Source organism: Desmodus rotundus, chromosome 7, assembly GCF_022682495.2.
Source record: "Desmodus rotundus isolate HL8 chromosome 7, HLdesRot8A.1, whole genome shotgun sequence".
Classification (NCBI taxonomy): domain Eukaryota; kingdom Metazoa; phylum Chordata; class Mammalia; order Chiroptera; family Phyllostomidae; genus Desmodus; species Desmodus rotundus.
Window position 1 is genome coordinate 58,158,101 of NC_071393.1, and position 13,341 is coordinate 58,171,441.

Sequence of the window (13,341 nt, forward strand, 5' to 3'; positions counted from 1 at the left end):
TCCTGTAACTTTTTGATGGCAAAAAAAGAAAAATTGTTCACTTTATATTTAGATACAGGCAAGTGGGGCTATGTGGAGAGATTCAAAATAACCCTATAACATAGACCAGGAACTGCCAGGAGGCTGTGACACAGAACTGGAGAGGTTTACATCACTAGCAAACCTGAGGTGGGGCTGTGGCTCAGCCATGAGAAAACAGTAGGTCCTGATCAAGCCAAGCGACCTGATCATGAGTTATAGCAGTGGCAGGATTCAATGACATAGGCTGAAGGAATGACCACGAATGGCCCCATTTGGGCTCTCAGCAGGGCCTAGTCCAGAGAAAAGCTTAGACAAACCATTCCTAGATGATCCAGAGGAGATTCAGAGAATTCCAAGACAGGAGGTCTTGCCTCCAGCAGTTCTAATAATCCTAGGCTCCAACATCAGAAGAAAAGTTTGTCTCTAAGAAATCAGTAAAAATGAGCATCTACCTGAAACAAGTCAGAAATAAAGCATACACTTAAAAAAAACTAATTAAATTACTGGAATTGATGAAGTTCATAGATTTGAATAATATAAAACTTTTTATTTTATAATTTTTGTTCAACACCCAGCAAAGATAGGATAGCATAGAAAAATCAGATCAGTTCTAAAAAGAGAAACATTTTAAAGACTTTAGATTTTTCAGCATACATGAATGTAGTAAAATGAAATTCAAAATTTACATTGAAAATACATTTTGGCAAAATTTGTGTAATGCAACCAAAGCAGTTCTTAGAGGAAAATTTATAGTGCTGAGTGTATGCATTAGAAGAGATTTAAAATTAAAAATCAACAATCTAAGCTTCCACCTAAGGAAACTAGAATTTTTAAAAAGGAAAATAAATCTAAAGCAAGTAGAAGAAAGTAATGAAAACTAAGAGCACAAATAAATAAAACTGAAAACAGAAAACTGATACAGAAAATCAATAAAATAAAAAGTTGGTTCTTTGAGAAATATGAATAGAGTGTAACTTTCCCAGCTTGATAAAGATTTTTTTAAGCTACAGCTATTATTATACTTAATGGTCAGAAATTAGCTTCTTTCATACAAATATGCGGAACTTGACAAAAATGTTCCCTCTCACCATTCCTTCCTATTCAACATCATACTGGAAGTCCAAGATAATGCAATAAGACAAGAAAAGGAAACAAGAGGTATACACATTGGAAAGGAAGAAATAAAACTCTTTGTTCACAGGTAACATGATTGTCTAGAAAATTTCGAAGAATCAACAAAAATACTACTTGTACTAATAAGACAAAGTTGCAGGATAGGATACAAAGCTAATATATAAAAGTCAATTGCTTTCTCATGTACCAGCAATGACCAATTGGAATTTAAAATTAAAAACACACATCACTTTTATTAGCACCCCCCCAAAAAATACAGGTCTAAAACTTTTTAAAAGGTATAAAATCTGTATGAGGAACTCTCCAAAATGCTGTTGAGAGAAATAAAAGATCTGAATAAATTGAGAGATATTTCAACTTCATGCATAGGAAGGCTCAGTATTGTCAAGATCACAGTTCTTCCTTACTTGATCTATAAATTCAAAACAATCTCAGTCAAAAACCCAGAAAATTATATTATATTATTTTGTAAGGCAAAATACCTAGAATAGCCAATCCAATAATGAAGAAAAAAAGTCAGAGGATTCACACTATCTGAATTCAAGACTTACTATAAAGCTATAGTGACTAAAACATCACAATATTGGTGAATGAACAGATAAATTGATAAATGTGATATACTAGAGAGCACATAAATAGACACACACAGATCTAATCAACAATTATTTGACAAAGGAACAAGGACAGTTTAATCAAGAAAGGATGGTGTGCCCTGACTGGGTGTCTCAGTTGGTTGGAGCATTGTCCCATATGCTAAAAGGTTGAAGGTATGATTCCCAGTCAAGGAGCATACCTAGGTGGTAGGTTTAATCCCCAGTCAGGGCTTGGGTATGGGAGGCAACTGATGGATATTTCTCACATAAATATCTCTCTTTCTAAATCAATAAACATATCCTCAGAGGGAGATTAAAAAATTAAAAAAGAAAGGACGCTTTGCGTGATCACTCTATAAGGAATATAAATGTCTAATGACTATGTTGATGTTGTACACCTGAAAATTCATGATATTATATGTCAACTATAATTGAAAAATTTAAAGAAAGTTCAAAAGAGAAAGATGTTTTCCATAAATGATGCTGGAACTACTAGATATTCACATTTCAAAAAAATTAATCTAGACTCAGACCTCACACATTTTACAAAAATTAACTCAAAATAGATCATAGACCCAAATAAAAATGGAAAATTATAAAACTTCTAAAAGAAAACACAGGAGAAAATATAAGTGACCTTTTATTTGGTGATGACTTGGTAGATTTAACATCAAAAGCATGACTATGGAAAAAAAAAGATAAGCTGAACTTCATTAAAATTAAAAAGTTATATTCTGCAAAAGACACTGCTAATATAGTGAAAAATGAAGCCACAGATTGAGAGAAAAATTATTTTCAAAACTCACAGTTGATAAATAATTTATACCTAAAATATAGAAAAATGCTTAAAACTGAACAATAAGAAAATAAGCTACTAAATAAAGCAGACAGCTCACAGGTTAAGACAGCAGAAAACAAATAAGCATTTTATCATTTGGAAATTGTAAATTAAAGAAATGAAATACCAAACACACCCATTAAAATTACTAAAATCCAAAACACTGAAAAAAACAAATGCTGGTTAGTATGTGGAGCAACCAGCACTCTTATTCACTGCTGGTGGACATACATAACAATACAGCCATTTTGAAAGGTGGCAGTTTCTTACAAAATTACACTTAGGACTACCATAAAATTCAGCAATCATACTTCTAGGCTTTTACACAAGTTATTTGAAAACTTACATCCAACAAAAATCTACATATATAGATATCAGATTTATTCATAATTTACAAAAAATTGGAAACAAACAATATGTCCTTCAATAGGTGAATGGATAAACTATGGTCCATCCATGTAACCAAATATTCAGCACTAGAAAGAAATTAGCTATCTAGCCAAGAAAATACATTGAGGAACTTTAAATGCATATTCCAATCTGTAAAGCCTACATTCATGACTCCAATTTTATAACATTTTGGAAAGGATAAAACTATGGAGACAATAAAAAGATCAGTGGTTATCAGAGGAAGGTAAGCAGAGGTGAATGAGTGAAGCACAGAGCATTTTTTAAAGTGCACCCATTCTATATAAAACTGTAATGGTGGAGCCCTGGCTGGGTGGATCAGTTGGTTAGACTAGACCTCCTATAGACTAGAAGGCTGCAGGCTCAATTCCTGGTCAGGGTATATGCCCAGGTTGTGGGTTCCATCCCTGGTGGGGGCACGTAAGAGAAGGCAATCAGTCCATGTTTTTCTGTCACATGGATGTTTCTCTCTATCTTCTCTCTCTCCCCTTCTCTCTATCTCACTAAAAGCAATGAAAAAAATGTTTTCAGTGAGGATTAAAAACACACACACACAACTACAATGGTGGATACATGATATTATGCATTTTAAAATCCATAGAATTGTATGACACAAAGAGTAAACCCTAATGCAAACTATGGGTTTTAGTCAGTAATAAAGTAACAATATTGATACATCAGTTTTAACAAGTGTACTATAGGGAACCTATCTGTGTGGAATGGCAAATGTAGCCCAGCCCTACTGGAAAGCCCATAGGCGCGTGTCAGCACGCAAGATGCCAAAGCCACGAATTGGCTTTCTCATGGGAAATCAGGCCTGCATTATACCTAGGCTGCTTTGAGGGTTGCTCTTGCTAAAACTCCCTCATCCTGAGTTGAAGCAGCAAATGCTTACTGCATGTCTTTAAAGTAACTTCCTGAAGTCTGTTAATTCTCCCAAGGACTGAAGTGTAACCAGACCAATTACCCTTATACTTCCCTTGCATTTGCAACATTTTTTCTTTGTTAATCTGTAGGAAGTAATCAGCAACATCCTTTCTTTTGTTATCTGTAAAAAGTAATTACCTAAAGCAAACCTGAGCATAATGAATGAAAACCTTCTTTGATGTATGCTATTAGAAAGCCAATAAAAGCCTGTCAAGGCAAGGGTCAAGGTGCTTTCCCTCTGAGAGAGTGGCCGCACTGTCCCTTTTTCTCCACAGGACTTCGGTAGTCCATGTGAATTTGTTCATTGCATCCACAACATACGGACTCTGCTGGACAGAGTTTGCATCAGTGTACCACATTAATGCAAGATATAAAGAGGAAACTGGGGGGAGGAGGGATGGGCGAGGATAATGGTGTATATGGCACTCTATACTTTCTGTTCAACTTTATTGAAACCTTTAAAAAAAAAACAAGTAGCACCCTGACTGCTGTAACTCAGTGGGTTGAGCATTGTCCTACAAACTGAAGGGACACCAGTTCGATTCCCAGTCAGGACACATGCCTGGGTTGTAGGCCCAGTCCCCAGTTGGGGGTGTGCAGTTGGGAGTGTGGGAAAGGAAACCAATTGTTGTTTCCCTCTTTTTTCCCCTCCCTCCCCCTCTCTCTAAAAATAAATAAATAAAATCTTTAAAAAGTAAAGTAGATATGTACCTGACTATGTATATTTATAAAAATTTCTATGGTGACTGAGATAGTGAATGTTATAAAAGTAATCCTACTTAAGAATTTGTCAGGAATATGATGATCTCAGGTACCTTAACTTGAACAAGTTTATATCAATATAGAGACAGACATATTGATATATAGAGACAAAGATAGGAAGAGGATTATAAAATTCTCCCAAAGATAATGAAATCATTAAATATGAAATGTCAAACATAGGCCAACAACAAGAGTACCTTGATAATAGCTTTGGTATATGGCCATGAAATCATCTTTGAGTTTTGCAACTTACATAATGAGTTGCCAAGTCCTGTCAATTCTAACTCAGTTTGCCTCTCCTCTTGAGTCTCACTGCCACTTTTCTTCTTCATCAAATCTCGCATACACTAAAGCCTTTTGTGGCACAATGGAATTATTGATTCAGCAGTGTCTGCACACATCAGAACTTTTTAAAGTTTTCAAGGTAATTGTAATGCACATTCAGAGTTAAAAAAACATTGTTCTAATGGATCTCTCTGCCTCTGGTCTCCATCTTTGTCAAGCTTTCTTTCAGAATACTCATGTATTTTTCTAGCACACAGATTTTTAAATATAACTGTTCTATTTAAACACTTTTATTATTTTTCATAGTCAAAAAAAAATGTCAGACTGTTTAGGATTATACTTAAAGTCCTTCAAGCCTCTGAATCTAATCCACATTTCCAGTTTAATATGTTCTCTTATACAGTCTGGGGCTCAGCCAGACAGGAACACTAACCATAGCTGGAATATGAAATTCTTCCTCATGTCTAATCTACATCACTGATTATCACACTTTGGTGTGCATAAATAAAGTATAGGGGAAGAGCTTATCTAAAATACACATTTCAGAGTTCCAGCCAAGGTGGAGTTATAGGTAGAAATGTTTCACTTCCTCTCACAACCAAAAGAAGGATGTGGATAAAAAAAACTATGGTACATTTACACAATGGAATTCTATGCAGCAGAGAGAAAGAAGGAGCTTATACCCTTTGCGACAGTATGGATGCAACTGGAGAGCATTATGCTAAGTGAAATAAGCCAGGCAGTGAGGGACAAATACCATATGATCTCACCTTTAACTGGAACATAATCAACAGAAGAAAAAAGCAAACAAAATATAACCACAGATATTGAACTTAAGAACAATCTAACAATAGCCAGAGGGGAGAGGAGGAAGGAATAGTGGGGAGAGGGGCTTTCAGGAACTACTATAAAGGACACATGGACAACACCAAGGGGGAGGGTGGAAGCAGGGGAGGGAGGTGGGTTTGGCTGGGATGGGGTAGAGGGGTGGGGAGAAAATGCAGAAAACTGTAATTGAACAACAATAAAATAATTTTTAAAAAAACAAAAAAACAGAATTGCCAGAAAATCGAACTGTCTGGAACTCCAGCAACCTAGGAGATAAAGAAACATTCATCCAGACAGGTAGGAGGGGTGGAAATGGGCAGCCTGTTGGAAAGGACATGCAGCAAGTTGGAGGACTATGCAGGCAAGGTGGGGGCTGGCAGATTTGGCACTCCCATATTTGCCTGCAGATAAGCTGGGAGGAACAACAGGGGCCTGAGACAGACAAGAAAGCCACCATTTCAGCATGGGAAACTAAAGACTCAAAACCTGTGGCTGTAAAATTATTATGGGGGTTATGGAGGAAAGGCAGGAGAAACTCCCAGTCTCACAGGAGAGTCCCTTGGAGAGGTCCACAGGGTTCCTGAATGTACACAAACCCACCCATCTGCAAATCAGCACCTGAAAGGGCACAGTCTGCTTGTGGGAAGTGAGGGAAGTGATGAAAGTGGTGTGAGAGCTGTGGTATTGTTCCCTCTCTGACCCCTCCCCACAGACAGTGCCACAACACAGCAAAGAGGGTTGCCCTGCCTGGAAAATACCTACCACTCTGCCCCTTACAATCTAACAGGAGCACCTTGACAAAGAAATATGGCCCAAATAAAAGAACAGATCAAAACTCGAGAAAAAGAACTAAGCGACAAGGAAATAGACAACCTATCAGATGCAGAGTTCAAAACACTGGTAATCAGGATGCTCACAGAGTTGATTGAGTTTGGTCGCATAACGAAGGGATAAATGAAGGCTATACAAAGTGAGATAATAGAAAATATACAGAGAACCAACAGTGACAGGAAGGAAACTGGGATTCAGATCAACAATTTGGAACAAAAGGAAGAAATAAACATCCAGTCAGAACAGAATGAAGAAACAAGAATTCAAAAAACTGAGGAGAGACTGAGCAACCTCTGGGACAACATTAAATACTATAACATCAGATCATAGGGCTGCCAGAAGAAGAGGAAGAGCAAGAAATTGAACAAATTTCTACTATATTTGAACAAATATAAGTTGTTATTTGAACAAATAATGAAGGAGAACTTCCCCAATCTGGCAGAGGAAACTTCCAGCGAATCCAGGAAGCTCAGAGAGTCCCAGAGAAGTTGGACCCAATGAGGAACACACCAAGACACACCAAGACATACCATAATTACATTACCCAAGATTAAACATAAAGAGAGAATCTTAGAAGCAGCCAGAGAAAAGGACACAGTTACCTACAAAGGAGTTCCCATAAGACTGTCAACTGATTTCTCAAAAGAAACCTTACAGGCAAGAAAGGGGCTGGAAAGAAGTATTCGAAGTCATGAAAGGCAAGAATCTACACCCAAGATTACTGTATCCAGCAAAGCTATCATTTAGAAAGGAAGGGCAGATAAAGTGCTTCCCAGATAAGGTTAAGTTAAAGAAGTTCATCCTCACCAAGCCCTTATTATATGAAATGTTAAAGGGAGTTACCTAAGAAAAAGAAGATAAAAAATATGAACAGTAAAAATGACAGCAAACTCACAGTTATTAACAACCACACCTAAAACAAAAACAAAAGAAAACTAAGCAAACAACTAGAACAGAAACAGAACCACAGAAATGGAGATCACATGGAGGGTTATCAGTGGGGAGGGGGAAGGGGAGAATGATGGGGAAAGGTACAGAGAATAAGAAGCATAATTGGTAGGTAAAAAATAGACAGGGGGAGGATAAGAACAGTAGAGAAAATGGAGAAGCCAAAGAACTTATATGTGCAACCATGGACATGAACTAAGTGGGAGGTATGCTGGAGTGTGGGGGGTGCAGGGTTGAAGGGGATAAAAGGGAGAAAAAAATTGGGGCAACTGTAATAGCATAATCAATAAAATATACTTTAAAATGTTTTAAATAAAATAAAATACACATTTCAAATCCATATACTCATTATGGACTAAAATAGTCCAGAGAAACTTCCTGCTACAAAACAACTACATATTTCATAGAACTTAATTTCCTCGGCATTGCCGAGGTCACAATAAATGGGGAATTTCTAAGGGCACCCCCCCTAAAGTGGAAAAATGTCTTTTTGCTGAACCTGGAAAGGAATCAGCAAGCAGCAAGCAAGTGGTAACTAAGAAGCTTCCATGAAGGAAAATGACCAAGTTAACGCTGCCATCGAGAAAGTCTTGAGCATGCCTCAAGGGAGGAGAGCTGAAACCCCAAGGCTTTTGTTTTAGCTAGTAGCTCTAGAAAGATGCTTAAGTATTTTCAGTCTGATAGTCTCCTTATCATAAAGAGCTCACTTTTAAGAAGGGGACCTGAAACTTCGACTCTTATATTAGAAAGGTATTCTAGAAAAAACCTGAAGTGATCCCATCCTAAATAATTAAATGCTCTTTAATGTAGGAAATAAGACAGAGTTGGTACTGTGAAGAAATGTAGGCTTCAACAATAGAAAGAAATACAATGTGCTCTAATCGGAGAAGCTGAATGCTCACATGTTATAGTTGCATAGAGGTACCCAAGATTTTCACAAATTAGAATCAAACAAACATGAAAACTTAATCAAAGATCCCCAAGCATGCAAGAAAATGAGTCATCATGTGCGAATCAGTAACAATAAACAACGGATTTATTCCCAAGGACTTCAGATATTGACATTGAGGACCAAAATATAAAATTTCTACAAATGAACATTTAAGAAAATGGCAGATATAATCACAATGTTATTGACTGCTTTTTCACCTAACATATTTTTATGATCATTTTCTAACATCATTAAGCATTCCTTTTTTTTTTTAAAGGTATTCATATTTTATTTTTTTATTTTTGTTCAGATTTTATTTATTTATCTCCAGACGGGGAAGGGAGGGAGAAAGAGAAGGAGAGAAACATCAATGTGTGGTTGCCTCTCGTGCGCCCCCCACTGGGGAGTCACCGGCAACCCCAGGCATGTGCCCCAACCGGGAATCGAACCAGTGACCCTTTGGTTCTCAGGCCAGAGCTCAATCCACTGAGCCACACCAGCTGGGGCAGCATTCTTTTAAAATATTATTTTTAATGGCTTTACATGCCCATATCAGAAATTATATAACCACCCCACTATTGTTGAATACATGGGTGATTTTAATTTTTCAGCATTCTAAATAGCTTTGTATTGTTTTGATTTTGCATATAAACATCTGTCAGAATTTCTATTTATTTACAAAACTTGGAATTAGTTATAGTATTTTATTAGCTTGCTATGGAATTTTATTAACTTGTTATGCCCCCATTAGGAATGACGTAACAAAATACCACAGACTAGGTGGCTTACCAACAGAAACATTGTCTCATTGTTGGGGAGGCTGGAAGTCTGAGATCAAGTGCTAGAGGGTTGTTTCCTTCTGAGGGCTGAGACGGAAATACCTGTTCTAGAATTCTTTCTTTGGTTTGTAGATAGGTGGCTGTCTTCTCCATCCTCACATAGTCTGTTATGTGTCAGTGTTCAAATTTCCTTTTCTTCTATTGTCATCAGTTATATTGAATTAGGACCCACACCAGGACCTTACATTGTCATATACAGTCACATTCTGAGATACTGGAGATTAGGACTGCAACATATAAATCTTTAAGGGTGCACAATTCAGCCCATAACAAATTGTTATGAACATTTTAAAGGTGTAAATACATTTACTCAAATAGCCTTCCATGAACTGTACTCCTATCCAGACTCAGGGTAGTCATTTCCATATGTATGGGAAAGACTCAAATGAAATGAAGTTACTCCTATAGTATTTCCTTTTAAATAAACACATGCACAGTAATTCCAAGAAATTTCACTGCTTTGCAAATGGAGAAGACATCTATATCAGACGACTGCTCACTGTTTGGAGCATATTTGAGAATATAATTTATTTATTATGTGTGTAATTCAGTAAGACTCTTGCAGAAAGACTGCTTTGAGTTACTTCTTCCTTCTGAGGGGCATGGGTTATAATCACATTATCAAAATGTTTAATATTAATTTGTCTTAAAATAAGATATATATACAACATACCAGCATGTTATGGCCTTTTACAGATGAGACATTTTAGATTTTCTCTAATGTTCCTTCTGCCATATTTTGAAATGCTACTTGCAATCAGGCAATAAACTGAAAGGCAACTAAAGAAGTCCAACACAGCTGCCAGAATAATCTTCCATAAATGTTGTTTGGATAACATCATTCCCTCTCTTAAAAGCTATAGTGGCTTTCAACTTCTTTTTGTTCCAAATATGAATTTCTAAGTATTTGCTACAAGATTTGGAAAAATTTAAACCCAACTACCAAGGCTATTGTTTTCTTTCCCAGACAATTCACAGTCAAATTTTCCATTCTATCAAGGAACTAATTAACTTCTAGGGCATATGTGTGTCACTCTTTTGGCTGATTTTCGGCTCAGCTATTGCTACCAACCAAAACCCCTTTCCACAAGCTCAAATCACTTTTTTCCACTAAAATTCTTTCATAAACATGCGTATAGAATGTCTTTTTTTCTTTAAAAAATTAATTTTGTTTCATCAAAACACTCCAACAAATTCCGGCATTGAGTGCAACTAGAAACATTTGCCCAGGTCTCATGTGCCTTTTCAAAAATGTAATCATTATTAAAATCAAGTTGCTAGCTAGCTTGCTTTTGTAAATGTTAGGAACATTTTCCAGTGTTCAAAATATTTTATATTAACTGAAATTATTGTGGTGTACCCAACATATGTAGCTCAATATTTTTATTGTTTAAATGATAAAATATTACACATTATTCTCAAACACTGTTGCTATGGTATAAATTTCTATAACTTTTTAGATAAATTCTGCCATATTTATTGAAAATAATTTTATAACACTTTCATTTCTATGCAATCATTGGTTCCAATGGATACATTAAATATATGTATACAAATGTATTTTTAAGGATGTTAGCAGCAGCATTGTTTAATTTAAAAAGTTATATAACTGAAAATTGATAGAACTTTATGCAACTATTTTTAAAATTATCTATTTAGAAGTCAGATAGATCTACACATAGTGATAAATGTGCTCGATACAGTGAGCAGGTAAAGCTCATTACAACTATAGAAAATGATGTCATTTGTTCAAATAATGTTAGGAGTTCTTGCTTCTGGGAAGTATGGTACTTTGAACTTCCCTTTTTCAAAGAGATTTGAGCATCTATTATTGTTTTAATTTAAAACATAAAAAATGATCTGGCCTGCTGCTCTGGGCTAGCTGACTGTGGGGTGGAGAGGGAGAGGTTAGAAGGTGAGGATAAGAAGTGAGCAGAGAAGAAAATGAAGGAGGAAAAAAATGCAAGAGGAAGAAAGGAGGAAGAGAAAGCAGAACAGGTAGGGAAGAAGAAAAATAGCGGCAACAAAAAAAGCAAGAACAATAAGACATACAAAAAAGAAGAAAGAACAAGAGAAGTTGAGTTCAAACACAAGCAGAGGCAACTACACTGGGGAGAATGAGTCCCATTCAAATCTAGCTACCTCCATCAGTATCGCTCCAGTTGTTCTCTCAATACTCTCATGGATAACATGGCATTGAATGGAAAATTATGAGACTTGAATTCTCAATTTCTAAAAAAAACTACAAGGCAAGAAAATTTTGATTCAAAAATGCTACAAAGTAAAGTTTGGAGGCAATAGATGTGTTATTTTGATAGTGAAGGTTTGAAGGTGAAGGTTTCATGAATGCATTCCTATGTTAAAACTTACAAACTCACAACTATCAACAAATGAACCTAAAAAAAGAGAAAAACAATGAAAACAAAAACAGCAAACAAATAGAACAGGAACAGAATCAGAGAAATGGGAATCACATGGAGGGATTTCAGTGGGGAGGGGGCGGGAAGGAATGCGGGGGGAAGGTACAGTGAAGAAGAAGCATTATTGGTAGGCATTAAATAGGGAGAGGTCAAAAATGGTATAGGAAACAGAGGACTCAAAAAACTTATATGTACAGCCCATGAACATGAACTAAGTGTGGGAATGCTGGAGGGCTGGGGGAACAGGGAGGAGGGGGAATAAAAGGGGGGAAATTGGGAAAACTGTAACAGCATAATCAATAAAATATACTTAAAAAAAGACTAGTAAAAAAACCACAAAACTTACTAAGTCAGCAGAATCCGTGGTCCTTGCTGAAGAGCCGAGGAGACGGCAGAAGTGGAGCGGAAGAGGTAGAGGACCCCCCGCAAGTTCACCTACGAGCGTGGATCTCCACCAGCTGTTGTACTTGTCCTACCAGCAGCTGCTGCAGCTCTAGAGCTCCAGGAAGCAGGCGCGGAGGAACCGCGGCCTGTGGAGGAAGCAGCACTCACTGCTAAGGCGCTACACAAGGCCTAGAAGGAAGTGTCGCCTGTGAAGAGTCCTGCAGTGGTGAAGACGAGGCTGTGGGACACGATCATCCTGCGAGAGATGGTGGGCAGTGTACAATGGGAATACCTCCAACCAGGTGGAAATCTACCCTGAGATGAGCGAGTTCTCCATCACCTGTAAGCCGGTGAAGCATGGCCCGAGTCCTCCCTCTTCATCCTTCTCAAGTAGCCAAAAAAGCGCAGACTTACTTAAAAAAAAAAAGAAAGAAAAGAAAGAAAAATTACTAAATCAATTACATAAAATATGTTCAGTTTATTGTAATTAATTGTAACTTGATAAAGCTGTTTTTAAAATCCTAAAAAAATCCACGAATCTCCTTACCTACATTGGTAGGTGTTGGTGGACTTTTGGCATAGTAGGGAACAATAAACAATGTACATCAAGTCTACACTTGATACAATATATACCACAGCAATTGCAGTTATTATTATAACATATGCAACCGACAAAAAGGTAAAAATATCTGTTTAGCAGGTATTTATCAGTTTGAGAACTATTTTCGCAAGAATCTTCCTGGTATTTTGCCTGGGTGAAATACCAAATTCCTACCAGTTCCTTTCTCCCCTATCAGCACACTCAGTGTAAAGACTGCTTTTCAAGGGAACAAGAACTTCTACTTGGGGGTCTTATTCTAGATTGTTTTTTCTCTGAACATCCTGGAACTCACAGTGTAGTTTTTCAATCTTCAGAAAGCAGAGCTAGTCAGGATCAGTAAATTCATACTATTATAGTAAGAATAATGCTAAAAAAATAAAACCTTCTCTTGTGTGGGTATCATTAGAAAAGAGAATTCTAGGATTCAGGGAAGTCCCATCATCATCCATGGTAATGGTGGATACATCACCCCAGTCGGAAACTCTGACACATACATACCTTACAATTTTTCAAATCATACAGAAAAAATCAAATGAGAACAAACTGCCTAAAGAAAATTCCTCTGAAAATATTAGCTTGCAGTTTTGGGGA